Source organism: Ambystoma mexicanum, chromosome 5p, assembly GCF_040938575.1.
Source record: "Ambystoma mexicanum isolate Mex_15411 chromosome 5p, UKY_AmexF1_1, whole genome shotgun sequence".
Lineage (NCBI taxonomy): Eukaryota > Metazoa > Chordata > Amphibia > Caudata > Ambystomatidae > Ambystoma > Ambystoma mexicanum.
This window is the reverse complement of record NC_090930.1, coordinates 388560307-388586795: the sequence shown is the minus strand read 5'-3', so window position 1 is coordinate 388586795 and position 26489 is coordinate 388560307.

Sequence of the window (26489 nt, the reverse complement as noted above, 5' to 3'; positions counted from 1 at the left end):
GGTTGCCACATGAGAAGGAGAGATGCTGTGCCAAAGACAGAAGTACCATTGAGATGCTGGGAGCTACGAAAAAAAAGCAGTGGGCATTCTGCAAGTCAAGAAGGTGGCCTTCCGGCAGCCACAGGAAAGCAGATGGGTGACTGTGTAGCTGTGAAGGAAGCTGGCATTATATATTTACACCCTCCAAGGTGGAAAGCAGGTGAAAGCAGCATGCCGCAGAAGGGCAAACCGAGCAGGAGATGCTGTAGAAAGCTGGGAAGTGGGGACCCTGGGGCGTTCCCGTAACCGCTCCAACAGCAGTTTAAACCTAATAACATTGAAAAATTGTTGGAAGAATTATATGAATGCAAATAAGGCAGAGAATAAACCAAAATTACGTATGAATACTTAAAGTGCAAATATGGGGCAAACTTTCAACAAACCATAGCACAAACCCACTTATGGAACCAAGAACAATACATACAGTGTTGGTAACAATGAGAACTGTATAGTGCATGAGAAGTCCTGGCAAAGAAGATACCAGGCAACTGAGAGGTATATATATATATATATATATATATATATATATATATATATATATATATATATATATATATATATATATATATATATATATATATATATATATAGGTCTGGGCAGGGGAGTACATCAGGCAAATGAAAGCCATGATGTGAAGTCTTGGAAGTTCATTACACCAGGCATTGGGCATTGTATAAGGCAGCCTGGCAAGATAATATACTAGGCAATTTGCAAGACATAGAAGTGTGAAAGAAACACTATGTTGGCTGAACCAAGGACATATTGGTGTTTGTTTGAATCAATGAGAAAGTTGCACTAAAGAAAGACAATGCTTTTTTGGAAATCAAGAAGAAAGTTGCTCTAAAGAAAGACAGTCACAGAAGTTAGTGTTTAAATCTGAACTATGCAAAGCAAAATGGGAAATAAATAAACTGCTAGTAAAAGTAACTGTTTTCACTGTACTCAAGAATCCAGGGGAAGCGATCCACCCTCTGGAGCCAAGGGCTTCCACCTTGGAGGACAATTTTGTTGGATTTATTCTTACTTTTTGCCAGTTTCAAGTTGAAGATATTTCCTTACACATGCTATTGTTGTTGTAGGGTGAGGGTCAGGATACGATGTTATGGACATGAAGACAGCTTTTTCAGTTATTGACATCCTGACACAGACAGATTCTTAGTTTTGGTTTATAGGTAGGGAATCTCCACGTTTGCATAGGGTCAAAGAGCCATTTTCCTAACCCTTTTTCATTTGATAAATATCCTTGACAAAATCATGACAACCTTGTGATCCGGCTCTCATTTCTGACCCCTTGTATATGTGTCAGAGGTGGGATCAGGCTTAGTTCATATCAAATGGGTGACCATTAGGTTTGAGAAATTCAGTAACTGAGCTTCTGATCCAACAGTGGCCACAGAACACTATTGGACTTGACTTGTGCAGCAGAAGGGCAAAATGATACAACCCAGGTGCCGAGTTCTGAGACCTACTAACTAAGTTCTCATTCCCCCTCCTGGAACCTATGTTAGACTTACCTCTAAGTCAGGTTTAGTCTGGCGCCATGGCTTGGATGTCTTAGTGGGCATCATAGACCCTAGCTACAGAGGAGACATACACATTCTGATACAGAATAGTGGCAAAGAAGCATATCAGGTGAAGACAGGGGAAAGAATAACCAAAGGGACTCTGGAAAATGCTCTGTTTCCTAAACACCTAGAAATTATGGATTCTGATAAAACTGCAAGAGGATGCAAGGTTGTGTGGGAAGCAGACATAGAATCTCACAATACACCAGAGGCAGCTCCTCCTCACGTGATTGAAGAAGAACTTGAAGTTATCCCTGATTTATCCTTTGCCCAAAGGAACAATCCTTTGCTTGCTGAACCTTTTCTTCATGGATTACCTGAAGAGAAGGGTACGAAGAAAGGTGGACATTTATTTTTCCTAACAATTGGCTTGTTATATAGGTGAGATAATGGGCCAGATGGTACCTCTAGATGTTAATGTTAATGTTAAAGGACATTTATAACATGCACTATCACCTACAGCGGTGTCCCCTGGTGCTCTGGCAGATCTGAAAGGTAAGAGGGGTAGGATGGGTTAGTAGGTCATAGCGGAAAAATCTTTGATTTTATAGATGATCTGTGTGTCATCTGTGTAGCTGTAGCATGTAAGGATGTGTCTTTTGATGAGCTTGATTAGTGGAGTCAGGTAGATATTGAAGAGCAGTGGGGATAGGGACGATCCTTGTGGTACCCTACAGTTGGTGTCCCATGGGGTGGATTTTAAAGGTGTTATCCAGACAGTTTCCGTTCTATCAGCTAGGAATGATTTAATCCAGAGCAGGGCTACATTGGGTATTCCTATTTCTTCTAGTCTCTTGATGAGGATGTCATGGCTGACTGTGTTGAATGCTGCAGTGAGGTCCAGTAGTGCCAGGGATCAGTTTGTGTTGGAGTCTGCCTCTTTCTATGTCTATGATTTAATCACAAATCATACTACCCAAGAGCCACAAGATAATTGTACTAGAGATCGCCCAATCTCACCTAACACGCAGGAAACTAGGGACAACCAAAACACAAGCCCAGATTCTGAATCGATGGCATAGGCCTGGGAGCTATGAAGAACTTTGTGCTCCCTTGCTCCTTATGACAGAAGACCAGTATCCAAATTCCCCCACCACTCCACTACAGCCTCTGCCCATTATTTGTATACCATTTTCATGCATAGGTATGGATATAGGTGGTGCCCTTGAGCCACCAAGGTTGGGAAATCGCAACCTATTGGTGATATTAGAATATGCAACTCATTACCCTGAGGCTTTTCCTTTACAGAATAACATGACAAATTAAATTCTCAAGCATTCCATTCAATTTTTTTCGAGAGTTGGGTTTCCAAAGGAGATTTTAACAGACCAAGGTTTACTTTTATGAGTAAACCCATGTCAGAAGTAAAGGAAGTTACCCAGATCAAAACATTGTGTACCTCTATATATCACCCTCAGACTGATGGTTTAGTGGAATGGTTCAACAAAACTTTAAAGCATATTTTGAAGAAGTTGGTTGAAATCCGATGGGAACAATTGGGATGTTATGACACCATGAGCCCTTTTTGCCATTAGTAAAACACTGCTATCCTCAACAGGGTTCGCACTATTTAAACTTTTATATGGAAGGGAAGGCAACCTCGTGACATCCTTGATATGTTGTGTGAAACCTGGGAGGAACAAGAGGAAGCTACCTTATCACTATCCCAAACTGCCCATAGATGGAAAGAACATATGGCAGCAGTTAGGTCCATAGTACAAACCAATATGACTAAAACACAAGATCATCAAAAAGGTTATCATGACAGAAAATCTGTATTAAGATCCTGCTCTATCGGGTAAATGTCGTATTTCTCCACCCTTCATCCAACAATAAAATGCTTTCTAAGGGGCATGGCCCATATGAGATAACAGAACAGACAGGGACTTGTTAGTATCAGGATCGCAACCAGACAGAAAGATCAAGACTCACATCTCTCACGTGAGTCTACTTAAAGAATGGAGGGAGGATGCCATTGAAGACACTATTGTGGTATTAACTAGCTTACTGTCGGATGAAACTACTAACAATACATTGATTCATTCTGACTTAGCATAAAAACTCAAAGAGAACATTGAATGGACCTTTTAGAGCAGTTCCCTGATATTTTCAAAGCTGAGTCTGGGCGGGTAAAAGGAATGTACCATTATATGTGCAGCCACAGGAAAGGTGGTCCATTTAAAACCATATAGCATATCTGAAGTCAAGAAGAGCATTAATGAGGAAGAAATAGAAAATAAGTTAAGGGCTGATATTATCGAGCCCTCTCAGAGTCCCTGGTCATCCCCAATTGTGTTGGTCGACAAGCCAGATCAGTCGTGGAGATTCTGTATTGATTTCAGGAATGTAGACGCGGTCTGCCAATTTGACAGCTACCCCGTGCCCAGAATAATGATCTTATTGAACGTTTGGGGTCTGCCATTTACCTCCCCACAACTGATCTGAGAAAAGGGAATTGACAGGTCCCTGTTAATCCAGCAGACAGGGAAATGGCAGGTTTGTCTACTTCCATTGGCCTTTTTAGTTTAATGTGCTATCTTTTGGGTTACAAGGGGCACCAGCCACCTTTCAAAGATTGATAGATAAAATCTTCCGTCCCTATGCCTCCATCTGCAGAGCTTACATCTATGATATTATCTTCCACCGAAAATCATGAAGAACACATATTTACCATCTGTATCTAGTTACTAGGGCACTAAGAAAAGCTGGGCTTACAGTCAACACAAAGAAATACCACCCAGCTAGATCAGCAGTTAAATATCTTGGGTTTTTCTTAGGAAACTAACTTAGGAAACTAACTGTCCAGCCCCAAACTGAGAAGGTCAGCACAGTTGAAGAAACCCCAAGTCCCAAGGCAAAGAAAGATCTGAGAGCCTTTTTGGGTATTATATGATATTGCAGATGTTTTATCCCTAATTTTTAATCCATTACATCATATCTTACTGACAACCTTAAAAATGCTAAACCCAAGAAAATTAAATGGTGAGAAGAAGATCAGCTTTGTTTCAACCTGGAATTTATCCTACAAACAGACACTTTGCATGCTGGTCTGGGAGCAGTTCTTTCACAAGAATATGATCCCATCATAAGCAGAAGAGTGGGCCATAATCTACCTCAAATACTATCTGAAAGGTAGAAAATTCAATTTGTTCACCGACCATGCCCCATTAACATGGATGAGCCTTCGCAAAGACACTAATGCAAGAGTGATGCGCTGGTTCTTAGATAGATCCAGTGGAGTCATCACAGATTCCTTGGCAGTGACCTCCTCCCATGTGGCCAGGGGTGGCTTTATGAAAGAGGATCACATGGGAGGAGACAACTTCCGGGGGAATGTCATGACTTCACTGGACGAGATGAAGTATCTCCCCCTTTCCAATGAGGAAGACCCTTTAATTCCCAGGGCCCTTTATTCATGAAGAAGGGCCTTTAACACCAAAGACCCTCATGGAATACTGCCAATTGCTTGTTCCCTCTAGTAGAAGAAATAAAGAAACCCCTTCTTCATATCTTTCTGGCCAAGTGCCTAACTACGACACAAACACAGACAAAGCCAACACAACATCTATTTCTTCCAAAAAGCCTTTTTTGTAAAATCAGTAAGAAGAGCTGCTCAATAACTCCTAGAATTCTAGAATTCCCCGGCACTAAGACAAGGAGGATGCAGGAGTTTGAACCAAATACCAAGCGCCTGAAACCTAAAGTGCAGTCTAGTTGTTTTTCTACTGCACCTGTGTGTGGGACATTTAAACCTGGCAAGCACACTGTTCGGAGAGACAGTGCAGGAAGAGATGTTGACTCCTGATCTCCCAGCTCAGAGATGTGAAGATCACATGCTGGTGTGGCAGAGCAGAGGAGGCCACCACATGAAAAGGAGAGATGCTGCACCAGATACAGAAGTGCAGTGAAGACTCTATTAGCTGTAAGAAAGGCCCTGGGCATTTGGAAAGTCAAGAAGGTAGCGTTCTCTATACCCAGAGCTACAGGAAAGCAGACATGTGACCGCAGAGTGACGAGGGAAGCCAGCAGAACATCTACGCCCTCCAAGTTGGAAAGCTGGTGAAAGCAGCATGCCGCCGAAGCACAAGCTGAACTGGAGATGCTGGAGAAAGCTGGTGAGTCTTCCCGGAGCCAGTGGCAACCCAAGGGTGTTCCGGCAACTGCGCCAATAGCAGTTTAAACCTAAAACCATGGAAGAATTGTTTGAAGAATTTTGTAGATGCAGAAAAGGCAACATACAAACCCCAATGAACTATGAATACTTAGAGTGCAAACGTGGTGCAAACTTTGAACACACCTTAGCACAAACCCACTTATGAAACCAAGAACAATACATACAATGTTGGTAACACTGAGAAATGTAAACTACATATGATTTCCTAGAAAGCAATATGCCAGGCAACTGAGAGATATATATAAAAGTCCAAGAAAGGGAGAAAATTAGGCAAACAAATTTCATAAAGTGAAGTCCTTGCAGGAGACTACAGCAGGCAGTGGGCATTGCATAATGGAACCTGGCAGAAGAGTATACCATATATAGAAAACAGGGCAGGAACCCTCTTTTCTCCAGCATTGGATCTTGCATAGATTCAGATGCTTGAATATTCCCCGTCGTCAGACTGGGAATCCTCAGTGATAAAAATCATTATTAAAATGTTTTAATATACATCCCTTCTCCCCTAGAGAATGCATGTTAATACTCCATTGTGGCCTATGAGCCGTTTCTATTGTGTAGTCCCTCCACATCACTTGGGTCCTTTATGGCCCCAACCAATGCGATGACAGGGTTTAAGCTCTGCCCCAGTCAGCCATCTTCAGATTTTCACCGCAGTCTATCAGACAGAAGGAATCCTCCAGCTCTCTGAGCTTTCAAATTTGTTTCACCTTTTGTGTGTACTATACATTTTTGTAATATATTCTACTGGTTTCCCCTCCTTAGGGGCTTTCTATTCTGAACCTTTTGGCTCTGGAAAACGTTTTTCATGTCACTTTTCATCGAGTGGAAGTTCTCCTCAGCATGGCTGAGCTTCAGTCTGTCAAGAAGACTTCCCTGTTTAGGGACTGCACAAGGTGCAGGAAGAAACTGGTCTACATGAAGGATCCACATGACCACTGTATTTACTGTTTATACCCACATGTCATCAACAAATGTGACATTTGCAGGACTTTCTCCACAAAAACACTGCACGACAGACACAGGAGACTACACTACACCTAGAAGCCAAAGGTCTGTCCTCCGATGAGGAGTCTGCCAAGACAGCTCCTGTATAATCTACTAAACCATCTGAGAGACAAACTTCCAAGAGAAGGGTCTCTTCAGTGGAAAGTTCATCTCCCTCTCATAAGGCTACATGAAAGTGGGCAGCCACTTCTTCTATGCCTTCCTTGGACTCAGAGCACCACAAGGCATGTCATCCTGAAGAAAAAAACACATCCAAAGGTAAGGAGGCGTTTTCAAAAAACCACGGGGGGGGCAGTCGTCTATGGAGAAGCCGTCCACGAGCGGCAGCAAGGTTAGGAACTCACAGATGACCAAGCCATTGGCGAAGCCACTCCAAGCCTCATCGTCCACGACCAAATCCTTGTCGTCGAAGTCATCGTCCACGAAGCAGTCGTCGATGAAGGAAGCTCATCACTCATCGATGAAGCTCTCATCCACGAAGCTCTCGTCCACAAAGCTCTCATCCACGAAGCTCTCGTCGATGGATCAACCATCTTCAAAGTCTTCATCCAAGAAACCACCGTCGGCGAAACCGCCATCCACAAAGCCATCGTCCGCAAAACCACCATCGACGAAAGTACCGTCGACGACTCCAAAAAATTCTGTGTCTTCTGAAGAAGTAGAACCCACAACACCATTTGCTGACGTCACCGAAAAACCATCCAATGTCAGCAGTCTCCACAAGTCTTTGGGAGCAATGTCTCCAATTTCAGAGCCAGTTGGAGCACAACTGTCCCTGTTAAAAGAGATGACAGAACTCCCGGATATCATTCTTCAGGAGGAGTTCTCAGACACGGAAATTCTTGGTGAGCAACCTTCCCTCATTCCTGAGGAAAACAGCCCTCCTTGGCAACCGGATTCAGAGGACATGGCTGATCCTTATGACCCGGGGCTCATGGCATCGATGTAAAGAATCATCGAGGAATTTAACAGGCACCAAGAGCAAAAGAATAGGTCTTCTGTTCCGAAGGAGCAAAGAACCCCCTGAGGGATGCTTCACCTCGGCATAGCACGCCCAGACACTCTTCCAGCAGTAGACCACAGAAAAGAGTAGGATCACCTGAGCCTCCACGTAGATCCAGGAGCAGAACACTCAGTGCTTCACCGACAAGAATCCCCTCTCCAGCATCACCGCATAGACCTCGATCGCCAGTCCGAGATCCAACTATGGTACCATCATCTGTGTCAGTATCTGACTGGCAAGAGGACCCGTTCAGGGATTTTTCAGACCTTGAGGAAGGGGAGATTATGCAGGAGCCTGATGCCCCCAGTGAATGGGATGATTATATCATCGAGAAACCCAGGAAGAAAGACTCCCCAGGTGATTCATCACCTCTGGACGATTTGGTATCATTTCATACAATAATTGGTAAAGCTGCAGGCTTGTTCAAAATACAAGTTTCATCAGAAGAAGTCGGTGCTTTATGAGCACAGAGACAAACGCAGAAGAACGGTTACCAACATTCCTCTTCTCAACACCATTTGGCAGTCTGGGTCGAAGATACTGGCTATGCCTTTATCCACACATGCATTAGCGTCAAGACCTGAAAATAAGTAAAAGGCATCTGATTCGGCACCGCTTTGTTTAAGGGGTCATAACAAGCCAGACTCTGTCATCACAGTAGCGGCCAGAAAGAAGTTAGCCACCCCATCCTCACCACTGTCAGCATCACCAGACAAGGAAGGTCGAAAGCTGGAAGCCAGGGGTAGAAAGGTGTCTTCCTCAGCATCTCTCATGATAAGAGCAGGTAACGCATTAGCCATGACAGCCAGGTTTGATCGCGAACTTTGGCTTTGCATGTCCAAGCTGACCAAACATCTGCCAGCGGATTTACAGGAAGAAGCCAGGTCCATCATTGCAGATGCAGAAGCTACTTCAGACCACATGATCGACGCTGCTGCCGATGTGTCTAAGTCAGGTTTCAGACAAATGGCCCACAGCACGGTGCTAAGGAGACAGGCATGGATGATGGTTACGAATTTCAGGCCTGAGGTGCAGGCACAAATTTTGGACATGCCCTTCGACGGGCAAGACTTATTTGGCAAAAAAGTAGATGACCACCTAAAAGGAATTAAAACGGACACAGACACAGCTAGAGCCATTACTTCCCTGAAGGATAAATATAAAGACCCAGGGCTTTTCAGCCCCTTCGAGGTTCAGCGTCAAAAGACAGAGGATATACGCATTCCTCCTATGGTCAAAAGTTGCAAGTTAACACATTCCAAGGCAACAGATATCAATCCGACAACAGGTATTCCCAGAGAGGAAGGCACGGCTCTTCCCAAGGTAAAGCCCAGAACAAATAAAATTGACCATTCAATTCTTCCCCCTCTATGTCGGACACCTGTGGGGGGAAGGGTAAGCCATTTTTTTTTTCAACGCTGGAATTCGATAACATCAGACATGTGGGTATTACAGGTGGTCCGCAGGGGTCACACTATAGAATTCCTAGACCACCCTCCATCCCTTGCCCCCACCTCTCGCAAAGTTCACATGCTACGGAACATCATGGCAGGAGTTTGAAAATTACTACACAAAGCAGCTATAGAGCCAGTTCCGTATTCCCAGAAAGGAAAAGGTTTATATTCCTGCTTCTTTCTTATCAAAAAGAAAAACGGTCTATGGAGGCCCATATTGGACTTAAGGGCACTCAAAAAAATGCATCAAATGCATCAAATTCAAAGTGATATCCCTGCAAGGCATCTTACCGTGGCTGTACAGAAATGACTTTCTAGCTACTCTGGACTTAAAGACGCATATTTCCACATTCCAATTCATCCTGCCCACAGACAGTTCCTCAGGTTTGCTATAGGAGACCTTAATTTCCAATTCAGTGTACTCCCGTTCGGGCTGAAATCGGCACTGAGGGTTTTTACCAAATGTCTGGCACCCGTAGCCGTGAACCTCAGAAGGTTGGGAATGGAGGTCTTTCCATATTTGGACGACTTGTTGATAAGGGCAAGCTCCTACAGTCAAGCTCAATTGGTAGTAACGAAAACGATAAAACTACTAAAAGGGTTAGGTTTTTTGATAAACAACATAAAATCCTGCCCAGTAGCCAGCAAGACGGTTCACTTTCTGGAGGCCGAGTTCGACACCACCATTCCCAGGGTAAGACCATCGGTGGACAGAGTAACAGCCATCCTCCGCTCAACTTCATTATTACTACAAAAAGAGACAACCACAGTACGCTCTTTCAAATCCCTCCTGGGCATGATGTCCTCATGTATATTTCTCATACCAAACTGCAGACTTCGCATGAGACCAATCCAGGAGGCCCTGGACCACCATTGGAAACAAGCCATGGGTTCATGGGAAGATGTAGTCCGGATACCGATGGCAGTGCACAAGGCACTTCTATGGTGGAATACTCCACGGAACCTGCTCCAAGGGATGCTCTTACAGGCACCAACATCTACTCTTCTCTTAAGGACAGATGTGTCACTTTTGGGATGGGCAGCGCACTTAGCGGACCTCCAGACAAAAGGGGCTTGGTCAGGCCAGGAATCACTGCTCCACATCAATGACCTAGAGCTCAGGGCGATATGTTGGGCTCTAAAAGCTTCCCTTCCAGTAGTGGCGGGTCAAGCCTTGACCATCCAGACAGACAATACAACCTCCATGCACTACACAAACAAGCAAGGGGGCACGAAGTCAGAGATCTTATCACAGGAAGCTCTACTACTATGGTCATGGACCTTGCACCACAAAGTCCAGATCAGGGTGGAACATCTCCCGGGAGTGGACCATGTCTTAGTGGACAAACTGAGCAGGTAGTACGCGTCATACCACGAATGGGAGTTAGACGAAAAGGAAGTTCAACAAATGTTCTCTGTATGGGGCGATCCACAGATCTACCTCTTTGCCACCAGAGTCAACAGAAAATGTCAAGCATTCACCTAAAGGTACCCAGAACATCAGTCAGCAGGAGATGCATTCTCGGTGGACTGAACAGGGAAGCTCCTCTATGCATTTCCCCCCATTCCACTCATAGCCAGAATTCTGCGCAGAATGAAGGAACAGGATTGCTACATTATCCTAATTGCGCTGGACTGGGCGTGACAGATCTGGTATCCTACTCTGCAGCATCTATCCCGGTGGCCTCCAATTTGCCTCCAGGCACATCAATACCTCTTGACTCAGCAGAACCACAAAGTCCTCCACCACGACCCAGCGAGCATCTCCCTCAAGGCCTGGTTCCTGTGCAGCGCAAACTCATGAACTTGAACCTTCCTGGCGGACTGCTGGGACATAATCAGGGCCTCTAGAGCCCCTTCTACAAGGATCACCTACGTGCGGAAATGGCCCCGCTTCTCTAAGTGGTGTGAAACATCTACAATTAACCCACTTACAGCTTCGGTAGAACAGATAGTACCTTACATATTACATTTGGCTAAGTCAGGTCTCTCCCTATCCTCTATCAAAGTTCACCTGACAGCCATATCGGCATACCCAACGACTCCAGAAGCACAGTCATTACTCTCTCTCCTCCGGCCATCAAGATCTTCCTGAAGGGGTTGGTGCGTACTTACCCTCCTACGCCCTCATCAGTTCCTTCCTGCAGCCTAAACACTCTGCTAACGGCCCTCATGGAACCCCCTTTCAAACCCATTCACAGATGTGAAATAAAATTCTTATCTTGGAAAAAGGCTTTTTTGATAGCCATGACGTCACCCAGGAGGATCAGTGAATTATAAGCCTTGTCCTCAGAACCTCATTTTACTTTGTTTCAGCAAGACCGTGTCATTTTGAGGACACACCCAAAGTTTCTGCCCAAGGTCTTAACGGAAATGACACTCACAGAGCGCATTGTGCTACCATTTTTCTTCCGGAACCATACCTCGGTGGCGGAAAGAGCTTTAAATTCTCTAGATGTTACTAGGGTTTTGAAATTCTACTTGCAGAGAACTAAGGAGTTCCGCTTATCTAACAGACTGTTCATTGCCTTCACTGGTCGCACAAAAGGGCAACATATCTCCAAACAAAGTCTGGCAAGAAGGGTCTTGTTATGCATCACCCATTGTCATCAATTGAAGGGTGACCCCCTCTCCAGACCACCTTCAGCACACTCCACCAGAGGGAGAGCGGCATCAGTAGTATTTCACGCAGGGGTACCCTTGAAGGACATCTGCAGAGCCGCTACCTGGAGCACTCTGCACACGTTCGCCAAACGTTACTACCTAGCAGAAGATGCCAAAAAGGAATCGGCAGTTGGACGGGCAGTACTCCGCCACCTCTTTTCATAAGGTAGGACCAGCCTCCTTTCCTGCATTTCCTTAAGTAGGTAACCATTGTGTTGGTGCATGGTAAAGGTTTGTCAGAAATACATTTTCTGCATCTATGCTTATATATGTATATATGTATATGATGGTGGCATGCTTTAACTGCTTGGTATTGTATTCAAGCATCTGAATCTATGAAAGAACTAAAACTGGAGAAGTCTTAGTTACTTATCTGTAACTATTTCTCCAGCATTGGTATCTTTCATAGATTCACATGCGCCCACCCGCCTCCCCTGAGAGGCTGCTCCTACGCTCAGCACCCATCATACTGTAGTTTCTACGGTTCAAAATCTGAAGATGGCTGACTGGGGCGGAGTTTAAACCCTGTCACCTCATTGGTTGGGGCCATAAAGGACCAAAGTGAGGTGGAGGGACTACACATTAGAAATGGCTCATAGGCCACAATGGAGTATTTACATGAATTCTCTAGGGGAGAAGGGATGTATATTAAAAGAAATATATATTATTTTTATCACCAAGGATTCCCAGTCTGACCACAGGGAATATTCAAGCATTTGAATCTATGAAAGATACCAATGCTGGAGAAATACAGTTACAGGTATGTAACTAAGACTTTTGTTGATGGGGGCCTGACTCTAAGAGGGAAAATATAAGTTGAACAAAGAAAGCAGAGTATAGGCTACCTCTCCCTTCAACACACAGGTGGTGCTGGAAAACTACAGGAGGCTAGGAGCTATGTTGGCTAGCCATATATGATCACACTTGCAAAGTGATGGAATACAGATAAAACAAAATTTCTTTGAAAATGAAAAACATAGGAAAAACACAGAAGGGTAAATGTACACTTTTGTCTTACAATATCCAGCTGTGTGGACTCAAATACATGGTAAGTAGCAAATACAGTGTTGTTAAATTTACTGTAACAGATACGTAGCACATTTCTACTGTCGACACGTTTTGCGTTTCTGGTTCGGATACAGATTTGCAGCAAGAAGTCTTGGTGCGACAATGATTTTATAGTGTTCCAAACTTTCCTCAGGACAACAAGAAGGTGTGGTGATCAAGGGATGTGTAGAAATGGTCTGAAACATGAAAAAAATGAAAACATGAAAAATGTTTAAACCAGTTAAAAAGTGCAATCCTGACTCTATTAAATGGGGCAAGTGAAGAACTGTAGGTCAGCACCTTATGTATCGATAATTGGAGGCATGGTGGGAAGGAATCAATTAGTATCAGCTGTCACGTGTACTGTTGAATAGTCTCCACAACACTGGAAAAGCTACAGTGGATAGAGACAAATGTTTGTAATAAGGCTGAGTGATTTAACACCCGGATTGCAATCTCCTAAAGGTTTGGAAATCAATATTATAAATTACTTGATATCAGGATTATTTGGAAAACCGAGATTCAGTATTACAAACTCTGTATAGTCTTCATTATGGAGTGGCACACTTGCATAGAGGCAATGCTTTTATGTGCTGTCCTAGAAAAAAGGAACAAAACAAAAGAGGGTGGATTTTTGTTTTGTTTTAGGTGTCTTACAATTAGACACAAACAAGGTGAATAAGGTGCAGGTGTGATAGTGCACCGCGTGCATCTCATGCCTGTTGGCTCAGTGAAACATGCTGTTAGTATCTACAAACGCTGATAGTATAGCCACGTACTTAAATGGAAGTAGGACATAAAGTCCCCTTGAAAAATGGAGGCTACTGAAAAGCTGGTTGGTCAGTGAACCATGCTCTTAATCATTGAAACGCTTGCAGAAAAAATACGTGCTAGAGTATTAATGAAACAGCAAAACTCCTTAGAATATAAAACCGAATTTGCTTAGTCACTAAAGACACCTCAGTGGGGCGACCAAACGAAATGGGTGAGAGTGAAATGGAGAAGCTCGTATTACCAATTACGTGGCTTATCAGAAAAATATGAAAAATGCGGCTAGCGTTGGGGAGCGTGCAAAGGAAATGTTAATATTTTTTAACACGCGAGGGATTGTGTCCCTGAACAGGGATTGCCTATGGAGTTGACTAGGAACACTATAATGTCTGACCCTCTCACTGTCTTCCCCCCTCCCAGTGCACCCCTCCAACACTGCTGCAACATATACAAAACAGCCATACTGACTTGCTTTTGCATACAAATATCCCTTTTCACACTTTTTGGTATAGGGCAGGCATTAGGTTTTTGTTAGTATATGCCATTTTTGATTTGACTCAATTATGATTTGATGGTCAAGACTACTACCATCCTACCTATGGGGCAAAGTATGAGATTCTCCAACCTCCAACCCCATTGAAACTTCAATAATTCTTTTATAAATTGTACCTTTTTTGTCAGTGTCAGTGCCTTATGGCAATATTCAGTGAACTACCCAGACCAGTAAGCACTGAGGCAAATAACATAGGAGTTTGAGTTCAAAGCTGAAAAGTCGAAGTGGTCCTGCAGAGGTTTGTAGAAAAAAGCCACGCACATTTGAAAGTCTTCAACATCAGGAAACGGTCCGAGCCCGATGGAGGGATACTGGAAGTGTACTAAGTTAGGGGAAAGGAACCCCTAAAGCATATGAGTTAAGCTTGGGGAAGGACACCCCTACAAGTGTTGCAAACATGTGCTTTGAAAGGTCTGAGCCCGACAGAGGGGGACCAATGAGAACCTTTACTTTAAGAGGTCTGAGCCTGACAGCGGGGGACCGCAGTGCACTTTTTGGTGAACTGTGTTTTGGAAATTGGAAAGTAAGACTATAACATGGAAGGCCAGGCGGGCCTCGATCCACATTTTGACTGCCTTTGTTTTAAGAGCCTGAGCAAGAGTGTGTCTGTCATCTTGTCTACAGGGACTGCCTTACTCTGTGCTGTCCAACGTGGGGGGGCGAGCTGACTCAGCCACATTTATTCTTTATATTTGAAGACTTACTTTCTTTTGCATACATATATTCCATTAGATATAAAAGAAGGCATTAGGTTTTTGTTAGTATAGGCCATTTTTGATTTGACAGACTCAACTAGGAATATTTTGTTTATGATTTGATGATTTGATGGTCAAGACTAATCCGATCCTAGCGATAGGGAAAAGTAGGAATTTCTGCAACCCCATTGAAACTCCAATAAAGGTTTTACAAATTGTAACTTTTGTGTCAGTGTCATACTTGTGATACCATGCCTCCCTCACAGGTGGATCCAACTCTTGTTGCCCTCCACCTTCACAGCAGTTGAAGTCGTGCAGATCAGCGTATGTGTCCCATGGAAAAATGCTTCTCATTCCAATGACGCACAAAGGTGCAAAAGTAGACTCTGCCCTGGAGAGAATTTGTGTTTTGTGCTGATCGTCGGTAGACTGGCTGCTTTCTCCTGTTGTCTGTTGGTGATAAAACACATCCTGTTGTGATATACTTTTAATACTTTTCGTGAATGCTGCAAGATGTTCCTTAAAATCCTCTCCTAGCACTGCTGTGTTCCTGTGTGCGTCTGATGTCATACGTGTAGGTGAGAGAGGTGTGTGTAGCCTATGCCCAGTCATGGTTTTGTGAAGGCTGAAGTGTTAGTCCTTTCCTGGCTGTTTTTTTTGTTGTGAAAAAAGCCAGTGGGAGGCAAACAACCCATGCTTTATTTAATTCTGCACACAATATGAATAACTGGGCCTTAAGAACCTAATTTTGCCTCTCCATGATCCCGTTGGCCTGCAGGTCTTACACCGAGCGTAACCGATGTTTAATCCTAGCAGAGAAGTGATTTCTTCAAACATGGCATTCAAGAAGTGGGTACTGTTGGCAGATTTTAGAATTTCACAAATGCCCCACCTTGGAAATACCTTTGTCACCACACATTTAGTTGCCGATTTAGCATCAGGATGTAGGCAGGGACCAACCTCAAGCCACTGAGAGAATGGACAATCTACAACAATAAAATAACTGAAAGTAGCGCACATCGTCCAGAAAAGCCATGTGGAGCTCCTTGAATGGACCAAAGGGCCTGCGCCAGACCCTTCCCCCACCAACCTCATGGTATTTCCGGGATTTAACTCCTTGCACACAAGGCAATTCTCTAAAAATGTACTTACCTGATCTTATCCGGTCAAGTGGCACAGCGAGTAGAGCGCTCGCTTTGACATCCGTGCAGAGCTTGCTAATGCAGGTTCGGATCCCGGCAGCGTCAAACTCAGCCTTTCATCCTTCTGAGGTCGATAAATGAGCACCACACACTGTGGGTAGTAATAAGCAGCGCTCAGATACCTGTGTGTTCGTAGCGCTATATAAATGCGAAATTATTATTATTATAAACCAGTCCTCCTGGAGCTCTGCTGTGATTTGTCATTGAGAATTATGTGGCAGGTAATGTAGTTGCTCTAGAGCCAAAAGAAGCAGCTCTACAGGCATTACTACCTTCCCTGTCACTTCCTGTCTACAAAGCAAATCTGTGGGTCAGAGAACACATCATCTCTTTTTACAGAGCTCCTGTTCTTCTCTGGTGAATTTTCCTTGTATTTCTATTATCTCGAGCACCGGGTCTGCGGTGCACAGAGCTGGTAACTGTACCTGTTGGGACACGGTTTCCTTTTTTTGGGAATCAGCAGCATTATTTTCCGAGAGCTATTGAATTAGTGCGATTAGTATGGGAAGCGCACTTCACTAGACCTATCTCTGCTGGCAGGGTAAACGCTTCAATTAGCCAGGATAGCAGCACAGCATGTTAGACAGGGGGCCATCAGACCTACTAAACCATCTTCTTTGCAATCTTGATAACCCAGAATGGACAGTAGAGGTGATGTACGCAGATTCAGAATAAACATTGACTGTCTTTCACTTACAAACTTCAGGTGCCACTATAAGTGCCACCAATTCTGCTGCTTGTTCAGAGTACTGAGAAGGCAACCGTCTCTTCAGTTTGACCCGGTACTCTCCATCCACAAGACCCATGACAGCTGAACCCGTATGCCTCTCACCCATCTCTTGGTTGATGATCAAAGACCCATCAACTAAAATCACCTCACCCCCCCCTCCAGGGCATCCTCTTTCACATTAACTCTCTCTTCCTCCTCTCCCTCATACATGCTACAATTGTGAACAATATCCTCAGGCTGCACCGGATCTGCTACACATGTTGCAGGTTTTACTTGGTGACATCACACAGGATGAATTGATGCATTTTATAAAATGACCTCATACCCTCGCACTCTCTGAGTCATCAATGTGGATTCAGATTTTTCTAGAATTGCATGGACCTCATGCTCTACGTACAATGTCACAGGTCAACCCATAGTAAAAGTCAAAGAGTTTTGAATTGCAAGAGTTGCTGCCGCTTGTTCACAATTGAACTGTCCCTACATCACTGGGTCTAGGTGTACACTGTAATACACTAAAGGCTGATGGCCTAGCGATGTTTACTGGGTCGGGACCGCTGTCATCACCTGTCTGTTTGAATGGGAAAACAAGAAGAATAACTTCATTTAATTTGGGGTCGCCATGACTGGAGCAATGCTGATCACAGCCTTGAGATACCGAAAGCAAGTCCCTATATCCTCAGACCAATCTATCAGACATTTGGCCTTCTGTGCTTCCTTAGGTCCCTGCAATAAGGTACTCACTTAACTAGAGTAATCAATAATCCATGATCTAGAATAGTTACAGAGCTCCAAAAACTGCTGCCTTTGTTTCACTGTGACTGGCTGAGGCATATTTTTAACTGAAGTGGCACTCTCTGGCATTACCTTCCTTCCTGAGGATGATATTACTTGCCCCAAGTAAACTACCTCTGTCTGACAGAATTGCAATTTCTCTTTGTCCACTTTGTACCCCTTCTCTGGGAGCAGGGTGTGGAGCGTTATTGAGTCTCCTCGACACTGCTCCCTGACATGCTGCAGAGTAATAAATCATCCATGTACTGAATTACGATACTGGACACGTGTAAATTCCCCAAATCCATCTGAAACACACAGTTAAACATACACAGAGATTCGCAGTACCCCCAGGGCAAACTTGTGTGCTCGAATCTCTGACCACAATGCGTAAATGCTGTGAGGTACTGAGCATCGGATGTGTAACAGAGAAAAATGCATTTTTAAAATCAATTACAGTGAAGTGGGTCGTCCCAGCAGGGATGTTACAGAGAATGGTGGAAGGATTTGGTACCACCAGAAATTCTGCCTCAACAATATTATTGAGGGGGCACAAATCCTGGACCATCCTCCAACTGGAAACCTTCGCCTTCTTCACAGGATATATAGCCATACTGCATGGGATACAGAAGATTATATTATGCCTTGCTTTAACAACACCATAATGGTCTCATAAATCCACTTATCCGCTTCCTTTGAGATGGGGTACTGCTTAACACGTGGTTATATTGCACTGGGTTTCAATTTTATCCGCACTGCTCCAACACTCTTTAGAAGACCCATGTTATGAGGATTGGTGGTTCACAAATCGTCCAGAACTTTTCAAAAATCTTCCTTCCAAAATGACGATGTACTTTTAATGTTGAGCATGGTCTGTGATACTTCACTTTGCTCTATCGCTATCTGGCAAGGGACCTACATTTCAAAGACCACCAAAATCAACGGAAAAAACATTAGATAAAGACGAGACATGTAAATGGATGGTATGCACTGAGCAGGCAATTCTAGAAAAGATCAACAAACTGAACAATTCCTGCACGCCGGGGCCCGACGGGATCTCAAATCTCCACCTCAAAGAGGAGTCGGAAACTTGGGCACCGTTAATAACAGAAATCTTTAGAAGATGCAGGACAACGAGATCTATTCCAGCAACATGGAAAACAGCAAACATTGTCCCAATTTATAAGAAAGGTCTGAGGGATGACCTAAGAAATTACAGACCTATCGCATTACCGGACACCCTGGGAAAACTCTTCGGATCCTTGGTGTTGGAGAAATTCCAAGAATGGCAGAAAGAGGCAAAGACAGCAGACCCATTACAATCAGGATTGGAAAATAATTTAGGCACTGCGGTTAACATCATGGTGATCAGCATCTTGAAGGCCAGAGTCTTTGAAGGCCATCCAACAATTTTCATAGCCTCGATTGACCTGGTACAAACGTTCGACTGTGTAAACAGGGGAAAGTTATGGAGAAAACTGGAAAAACAAAAATGCCCACCATCACTCCTCGAACCAATCAAAGCCCTGTATAGTGACACCTCAATCAGAGTACGCCTGAATGAAGTAGGCCTATTGTTAAAAATCATAAAAACAGCAAGAGGCGTCAAACAAGGCTGTCCCTGGCTCTGGCTATTTACAAGGCATATATGGCAGACATAGTAGATGCAGATCCTTTCCTCCCAAAATAGGAGAATCGAAAGTGACACAACTGCTCTACGCGGATGACATTCTGCTGCTGGATCAAACAGCCATTGGACTGCAGCGCCAATTGGGCAGTCTCGTAATTTATCTGAAGAAGAACGACCTAGATCTAAACACAACAAAAACCAAAATTATGATCATGGAAAAATCGACAAAGCCAACTAAAAGATCACAATGGTTTGCGAATTCGGAAAAATTAGAGATGGTGGAACACATTGTATAATGTGTAGTATATACAAATGTATGTGCTCCATGAGCAAACAATGTTAAAAATGTGTTATTGTGAATACATTTGGTTTTGAAAAGAGTAGAGTTAATTTAGTGTGAAAGTCATTCCTCCAACATCATTTACCAAGTTCCATTTTTTGATTTTCTGTATTACTTACCTGGAGGACCTGTGGTATTACAGGTACCTTTATAATATAACCCTCTAAGAGAATCATAAAAATGGTGCCTGGCATTACTTCCTGCGGCACATCAGCCCAGAAATAAAAGCTCAAATTGTACTTGCCAGGACTTATTTTTGATCCCCGGGACCCAACTTAACAAACTCATCACCCCCTAGAGAAACAAAGCTGCATGCACAGGAACCCCCCTAATCCTGCTGTTGCTAAAATAGGTTTGAAAACTCACTGTTTCCCTTACCGGATAAAACCCTGGGGTCGAGCATACAATACCTTCCTTTGTGAAGGCTATGAACATACGCAACTTGCTCAGGATGTCCTTCCCAAATAATTAGCTGGGGTATCCATACAATAAAACAAAGGGGCTGATACATTTTGATACAAAGATCTTCACTGTAAGGAACTGAAAGGACAGCCCCAGAGAATTCCTGTGTGTCCATCGTTTTGCCTGCCAAGCGGAACTCAACTTCCTTGATACAAGACTTGGTAGCTCCTGTGTCAACTATGAATTAGAACATTTGGTCATCTACCTGCTCGCTATTTTTATTGCATTACGTTTTTAAAACCAGTTAAAAATGTACACTTACATTTCATAAAATTAATTACAATACCTTAAAATACAGTCCAATAGACCAAATCACTAATCCACCAGTTTAATAATGGACAAACATTGATACAGGTGCTTACTCAGCTGGTAAGGCATCTTGGTCCAAACTGACACATAGAGAGGTGGGGGGAACACAGTATTTATACTGCTCCACCAAACATTCCCCCTAACTTAGGAAAACCTTCAAGTACTATACAAAGAGTTTGGTGGACTGTAGAGTGACACAGATGGAACATCAACCTCACGCTAGATCAATCTTCCAAACCAGAGGGTTATAGCTACCCTAAGGTAAGGAATCAACCGGCTATGTTATCACTGCACAATACGCATTAAGCAACATTTACAAAAAAATATTTTATTACATTTGTTAACAATGGTTAAAAGTAAACACCTTCAAAAGGCTGTTACTCTTCAGCAACACAATACAATGCAAAGTGCAAAAAGTAGACAAGGAAAAACTCAAGAACACAATACGCAGGGACAGTGAGAGTGGAGGGAACCTCCTTGAATCTCATTCCACATTCAGGATAGGTAAAAAATCACTATAAAAAAATCACACAAGACAGAAACTAATTGACCTACATTAAACATGCCTACCATGGTGAATTGTGTAAGATGAAGGAATGAGGAATGTTAATCTAAAAGATATAGATTTTTTTGAGAAGACAGGGAATCACTTGAACATCTCCTTCTGTATTGTAAAGTTCTGACGACTCAACGCATAGTGTGTTTTAGCAAACTTACTAAGCTGTATGGACATAATACAGGGAGGTAATTTGGAAATTGTGTTGGACCAGGATCCCTTAAGGGTTGTATACAAAGGCTTCAACATTTTGCAGAAAGATGCCGTGCGCATCATTAAAGGGGTCTTCAGAAGAGAATACATCACAGAACATCATAAAGGGCTACTTGCAGCCCCAGTAGCTGGGTGGCACAGCGCGTGTCAGTGTCCTACCTTGGCGGGCCCACTGGTGGCTCTGGGGCACTCTACAGCTGCGTTGGCATTTTGATCGGCCTTCATGGCTGGAGGTCACCATGTTGTGCATTCCGCACATGTGCCGGGGACTGGCAGCTGGATTTTGTGCTTTGTTTGTTGTCTTGGGCAACCAGCGCATCTGTGCACAGTGTCCATTGGCCACACTGCCCCATATAATCACAGCAGCCATGGCGGTCGGTGTGTCACAACCTTTTCTTTAGGTGAAATGCTATGTTCCTTGTCTCCTTGTGCTTTCCTTGTTGCTATGTTCTGGGCTTGCCCCTTTCCTACTTGCTGGATTGTCTGCCTCTTTGTCTCCCTTGCTAGCCTTCCTCTCCTTCCCCTGTTGCCCTGGGCTCCCTGCTTGGTTGCTTGATGCATCCTCTTCCTTACCTTACCCTGGGTTCATTCCTTCCTCATTCCTTCTACACTCTCCTGAGTATCAAGGCCTCCCACCTACAGTGCTTCCACTGCCCGGTATATGTTTCTATTGGGAAGGTCATCTACTGTGGTGCTGGGGAACTTCTCCCAGGTTCAGGCTGGTTACATATTTCCAGCCTGGCTCGGGGGTGGGTATCCTGGGCATATGACGGGGTCGGGGCCTGCATCTGTTGAACTTCCATGTTAAAGTATTGTGGCCATTCACGACAATCCCATGACACGTGTCCCAGCCTTCCACATGACCAACACTGAATCCCGTAAAATCCTCCATAAATATTTCCTGTTGGCCCATTAAACCGAGAACCCATTCATCCGTCCCCGCCAAATGTCTCGCTTTCCCAAGGAAATCCTCCCCTGCCCTCAGAAACACTTTCATTTGCTTTGGACCTGGAACATACCCATCCACCAAACCCTGCATCATACCCAGTTCTCTGTGTCCCTGTTGTCTGCTGTCCCTCCATAGAATATGTAATTAATGTCCCTTACAAACAAATGTTTGCCAATTTCTTTTGAACAAGATTAGCGTCTGCTTTTTGTGCCTGCTTTACATTCTCCCTCTCATTTTACTGTCTTCTCTTGCAAAAATGCACATTGTGTGCCAGTATTTCCAGCCAACTTTTGCCCTCCATCCCTACTACTTTATCTAAGTCATGCTGTACTTCTTTCTGATGTCTCTTCTTTAGCATCTGGTAATAGATTACCAAATTCTTGTCCCATGTTTCTCCTATTTGTGCCCTCCACATTTCCTGAATTAACTGGATGTGTTCTTGTGCAGAAGGGATGTGACCTAGCAGTTCAAGCTAGACTGCTCCTTTTGGGGTGAAGCCAAGGCTGATTTGCATATGGTCTTTCCCCTTCTGTAATCGCTTGGCAGGCTGATAAACAATGGTCTGGAGGGTTACCCAAAGCACTGCCTATGGTTATGATTAATTAAAAACCTTCCAGCCATCACATTTTTGTTTTGCTTAACTGGACTCGGATATCCCGATCTCTTCCAAAGCTTGTCTGATCGCTCCCCCAATAGGGCCGCAAATAAGCTCTTTGTGTCCTCTGTGGCCAACATGACACTGGCAGTGTGCTTGTCCAATGCATAAACCACCTCTCCGCCCCTGCAGTGAGAAAAGGGGTTGTCTTCATCAAGTTATTCCGGTCCATGTGTGACCAAGGGACATAATATGCCCTTCCCAGCCCCTTTTATTTTAATTATTTATTGTTTATTTGTACAGTGCTTATACACAGGTGGAGTGCTTCAAAGTGCCCTTCTCGAGCATCAGAGTTATACCTGTTTTTACTGGGGCTTTCACCCATCACTCCCCTACCACTCACTACAGCCTTGCAAATACCCTGGCACCACCTATGGCTCCATGGTGTGTTTTCTGTCACTGCTACTGGAGCAAAAGGTATAGTGCCTACACCCTGCTCTCTTTGCTCAACATCCCATTCCTCTTCTTCTTCATTGCCTATTCCAGCTACTCCATCCCTTAACCCTTTTACAGTCATGGAAGCATAATCAGCACTCCCACAGGGTGCTGTCTCCAGTCATCCCTGTTCAACCCATGTACCTGTGGCAACATCCCTCTTCTCTATATCCCCTTCAACCGTTCTGATAACTGGGCTGTTCATTCTAACAAGAACAAGCCCATGTTTCCACCTTCCTTCTTCTACATCCCTTACCTGTTTTCTCACTTCCTCTTGCTCTTCATCTCTTTGATGCCATGGCAGCACTACCTCTTTCTCCGCTAGCCTTATCGCTTCCTTCATTTTTTCCCATTCTTGTACATCTACAACTCTTCGTGGACTATCGTCTATCCTTGCAGGAGGAGGACTAACATTTTCTGTCCCTCTTATTTTCAATCCTTCCTCTTCTCTTCTCTACCAGCCTCACTCTTATTTGCTCCTCCACCCACCCATAATCTATCTACTAATCTAGCAGTCGGGGGAGTTATCCCCTTCCAGCTCTCAGTTGTCAACCTCTCTGTAGTCCTGAACATTGTAGGAGTTATCCTTCCACTTTCCTAAAAAAATCCCATTTCTAAGAAATCGTAACTGATGGAGGCTTTACCTATGTCTGTATTGCAACCACTGGAGTAGCTGCTGGTGAAAATGGTGGTTCAAGCTCAGGGTCTGTGTACCCCTCTGTGGGTGATAAAGGATATCACCCATATGGGGGACATGCAGAAGAAATTCCTGCACTCTCCTTTTTCGGCCCCACTGCCCACAATTTCAACATTATGGCCCTTCATGATTTTTTCAAGCTGTTTAACGCTTCTCTAACTTCGAGCCTGTGTGCTTTGCTGTTACAAATGTATGCAGGTTCTCCAATATCCCTGTATCAAAGGATCCTTCAATAGGCCAAGTATTTATCATTTTACTCGTACTCTCACGCAACCATGCTCTATGATATTCTAAAATGTTCGCCATATAGCCGAGCAACACATTGCACAAATGTTTCAATGGAGTCCCCATGCACCAACCCAAGTCATTTAAAAATAGTTTCACAAAAATTCAATACCAAGCCGAGCCTGCGGCAAGAAATACATTTTACCCACAAGCCCCCTTTTTACCCATACCCAATTCCTTAGTCACACTTCACACTCATTAATCAAACACGTTTATACTTCAATTACCTCACTTCATTATTTACTCCAATTCTACTTCTCACTCATGCACAGAAGACAGCATCTTATCAAAAACAATTGCCGGGAAATTATTCTCCAAGATATTCCCACTACTTGAGCATAAGAGTGCCGCAATGCTTTCCACTACAACACCTCTGCTCTCACTCTCTTAATCACAAGTATGACTTTCTCTACTACAAATCTGTCTTTTCCTGAATAAAAGGAAGTTTCTCTTCACTACTTCCACTAAACAAGAAAATCGAGTTGAGGGGCTCTGCCTGCACTTCAAATGCAAAGGAATGTCAAGGTCTACTTCAGAAAGGTATCTACAGTTGGACTTACCCTAAGATGCCACCCCACCTTAAGGTGAGGGCTCCAGCCAACCAGACAAGCAAACTAAAGGGTGTCAGGACAAGCCTCACACTGGACGTATGGGGTAAGGTACCCCCTCACACCTCTAAAATAACAGATTAGGTAAAAAAGATGCGTTGGGGACTTACAAAACAGAACAGTTCCACAACTCTATCAAAAATATCCACTTTCCCAAACCCTGCAACCTCAACTAAGTTCACACCCACGCTACCCTGACCAACAAAAAGAAACATAAATCAAAGAAACAACCCCCCCTTTTTACCCCAATTTCTCCTTTGCTTTACACCCACAAACATGTACTGGACTGAACCAATGTGGTGCTTTGTGAAGTCATTCATACAGCTAAGCCGCGGCACCATGTCTCTGGGTAGCAGACAGACCTTTAACAAATATGAAGTTTGCAGACCTCTTTTTCACCATGCATGGAAGACTGGTCCCTGTTGTTAGGTTCTGCAGCTGAGAGGCATGGCGAGAAGACCCCCAACATCTCCAAAAGTCTGGGCTCCTTGCTGGCTCACAAAATGGGCAGTTGGAACTTTTATCACCTCAACCCAAACAGGCCTACCACTTAAGAAGCAAAGCAAGTTAATTGTACAAAGCTCCGGGGAGTGGTAAAATGGTATTGCAGAACCAAAATAGACCAAGTCTCGACAAACCACATCAGTTGGCATCTTAGATACCTTTTTGCAACAATCAAAACACTCAAGGATACTCTATTACAATCCACCCCAAATATGATTGAATAAAAACCTCTTAAAAGAAGTCCCGTCATTTCCCTTTTTTATTGGCCAGTCTTATCTTGATAGTCATCTTCAGATCATATTCGGAAGACACCTCTTCATAGGATTTGTCTGTAGTAGGCCATGACATCAGTACATGGTTAAACATTGGTGTTGCAAACATAATTCATTACTAGCAATACCTGACCTAAGCCTTTTTACTTTAAGTGTGATGGCACATGGTCCACTTACATATTTTAGTAAATAGGGAAGGCCTGAATAAAGAGTATCTTCTTTGAACTACTGATTGTGATCTCAACTAGACTCCTGGCGCTTCTGAAAACCTACTAATTTATGCAGCCACAACTCCAGAAAATAATTACCTGCCAGATACCATGGCCTCTAGCATAATTTTTGTTATCAGCCCAAACAAATGACCAACCCGTGTAGCGACTTCAATACAATGAGCAGGACTATTCAATTATTAACCTTATCCTGTTTGTAATATGACCTTCTTACTAGATGACCCATTCTGCTTTCTAATGACCAATGTCCCTGCTACTTAAAATTCACTTACACCAGAGATTAACATAACTGATTTACACATTTTCTGTTGTCTGAAAACCTGAGAAGGTCAGTTTAAAAGTCAACATGCATTTTGCAAGAGATTCCCAAATATCTTGTTTTTTTTTACAAAGTATCCCATTGTGTAGATTGTGTTCATGTTGCATTTGCAGTTTTAATATTGTATTGTTTTATTGTGTGAGGATCTGATATGTATAAACTATAAACAACTGTAACATTAAAAGTAACATATCTCATTCATAATTAACTGCACTCAGGAAATATGGATTTGAAACACTGCACCCAGTACCCTGCCATCCACCCTTATCAATACGGTACGTGCAACATGAATACCTCCTAATGATGGTGACCCTTACTGGCCACCCCAATACATGCTCCTCTGAT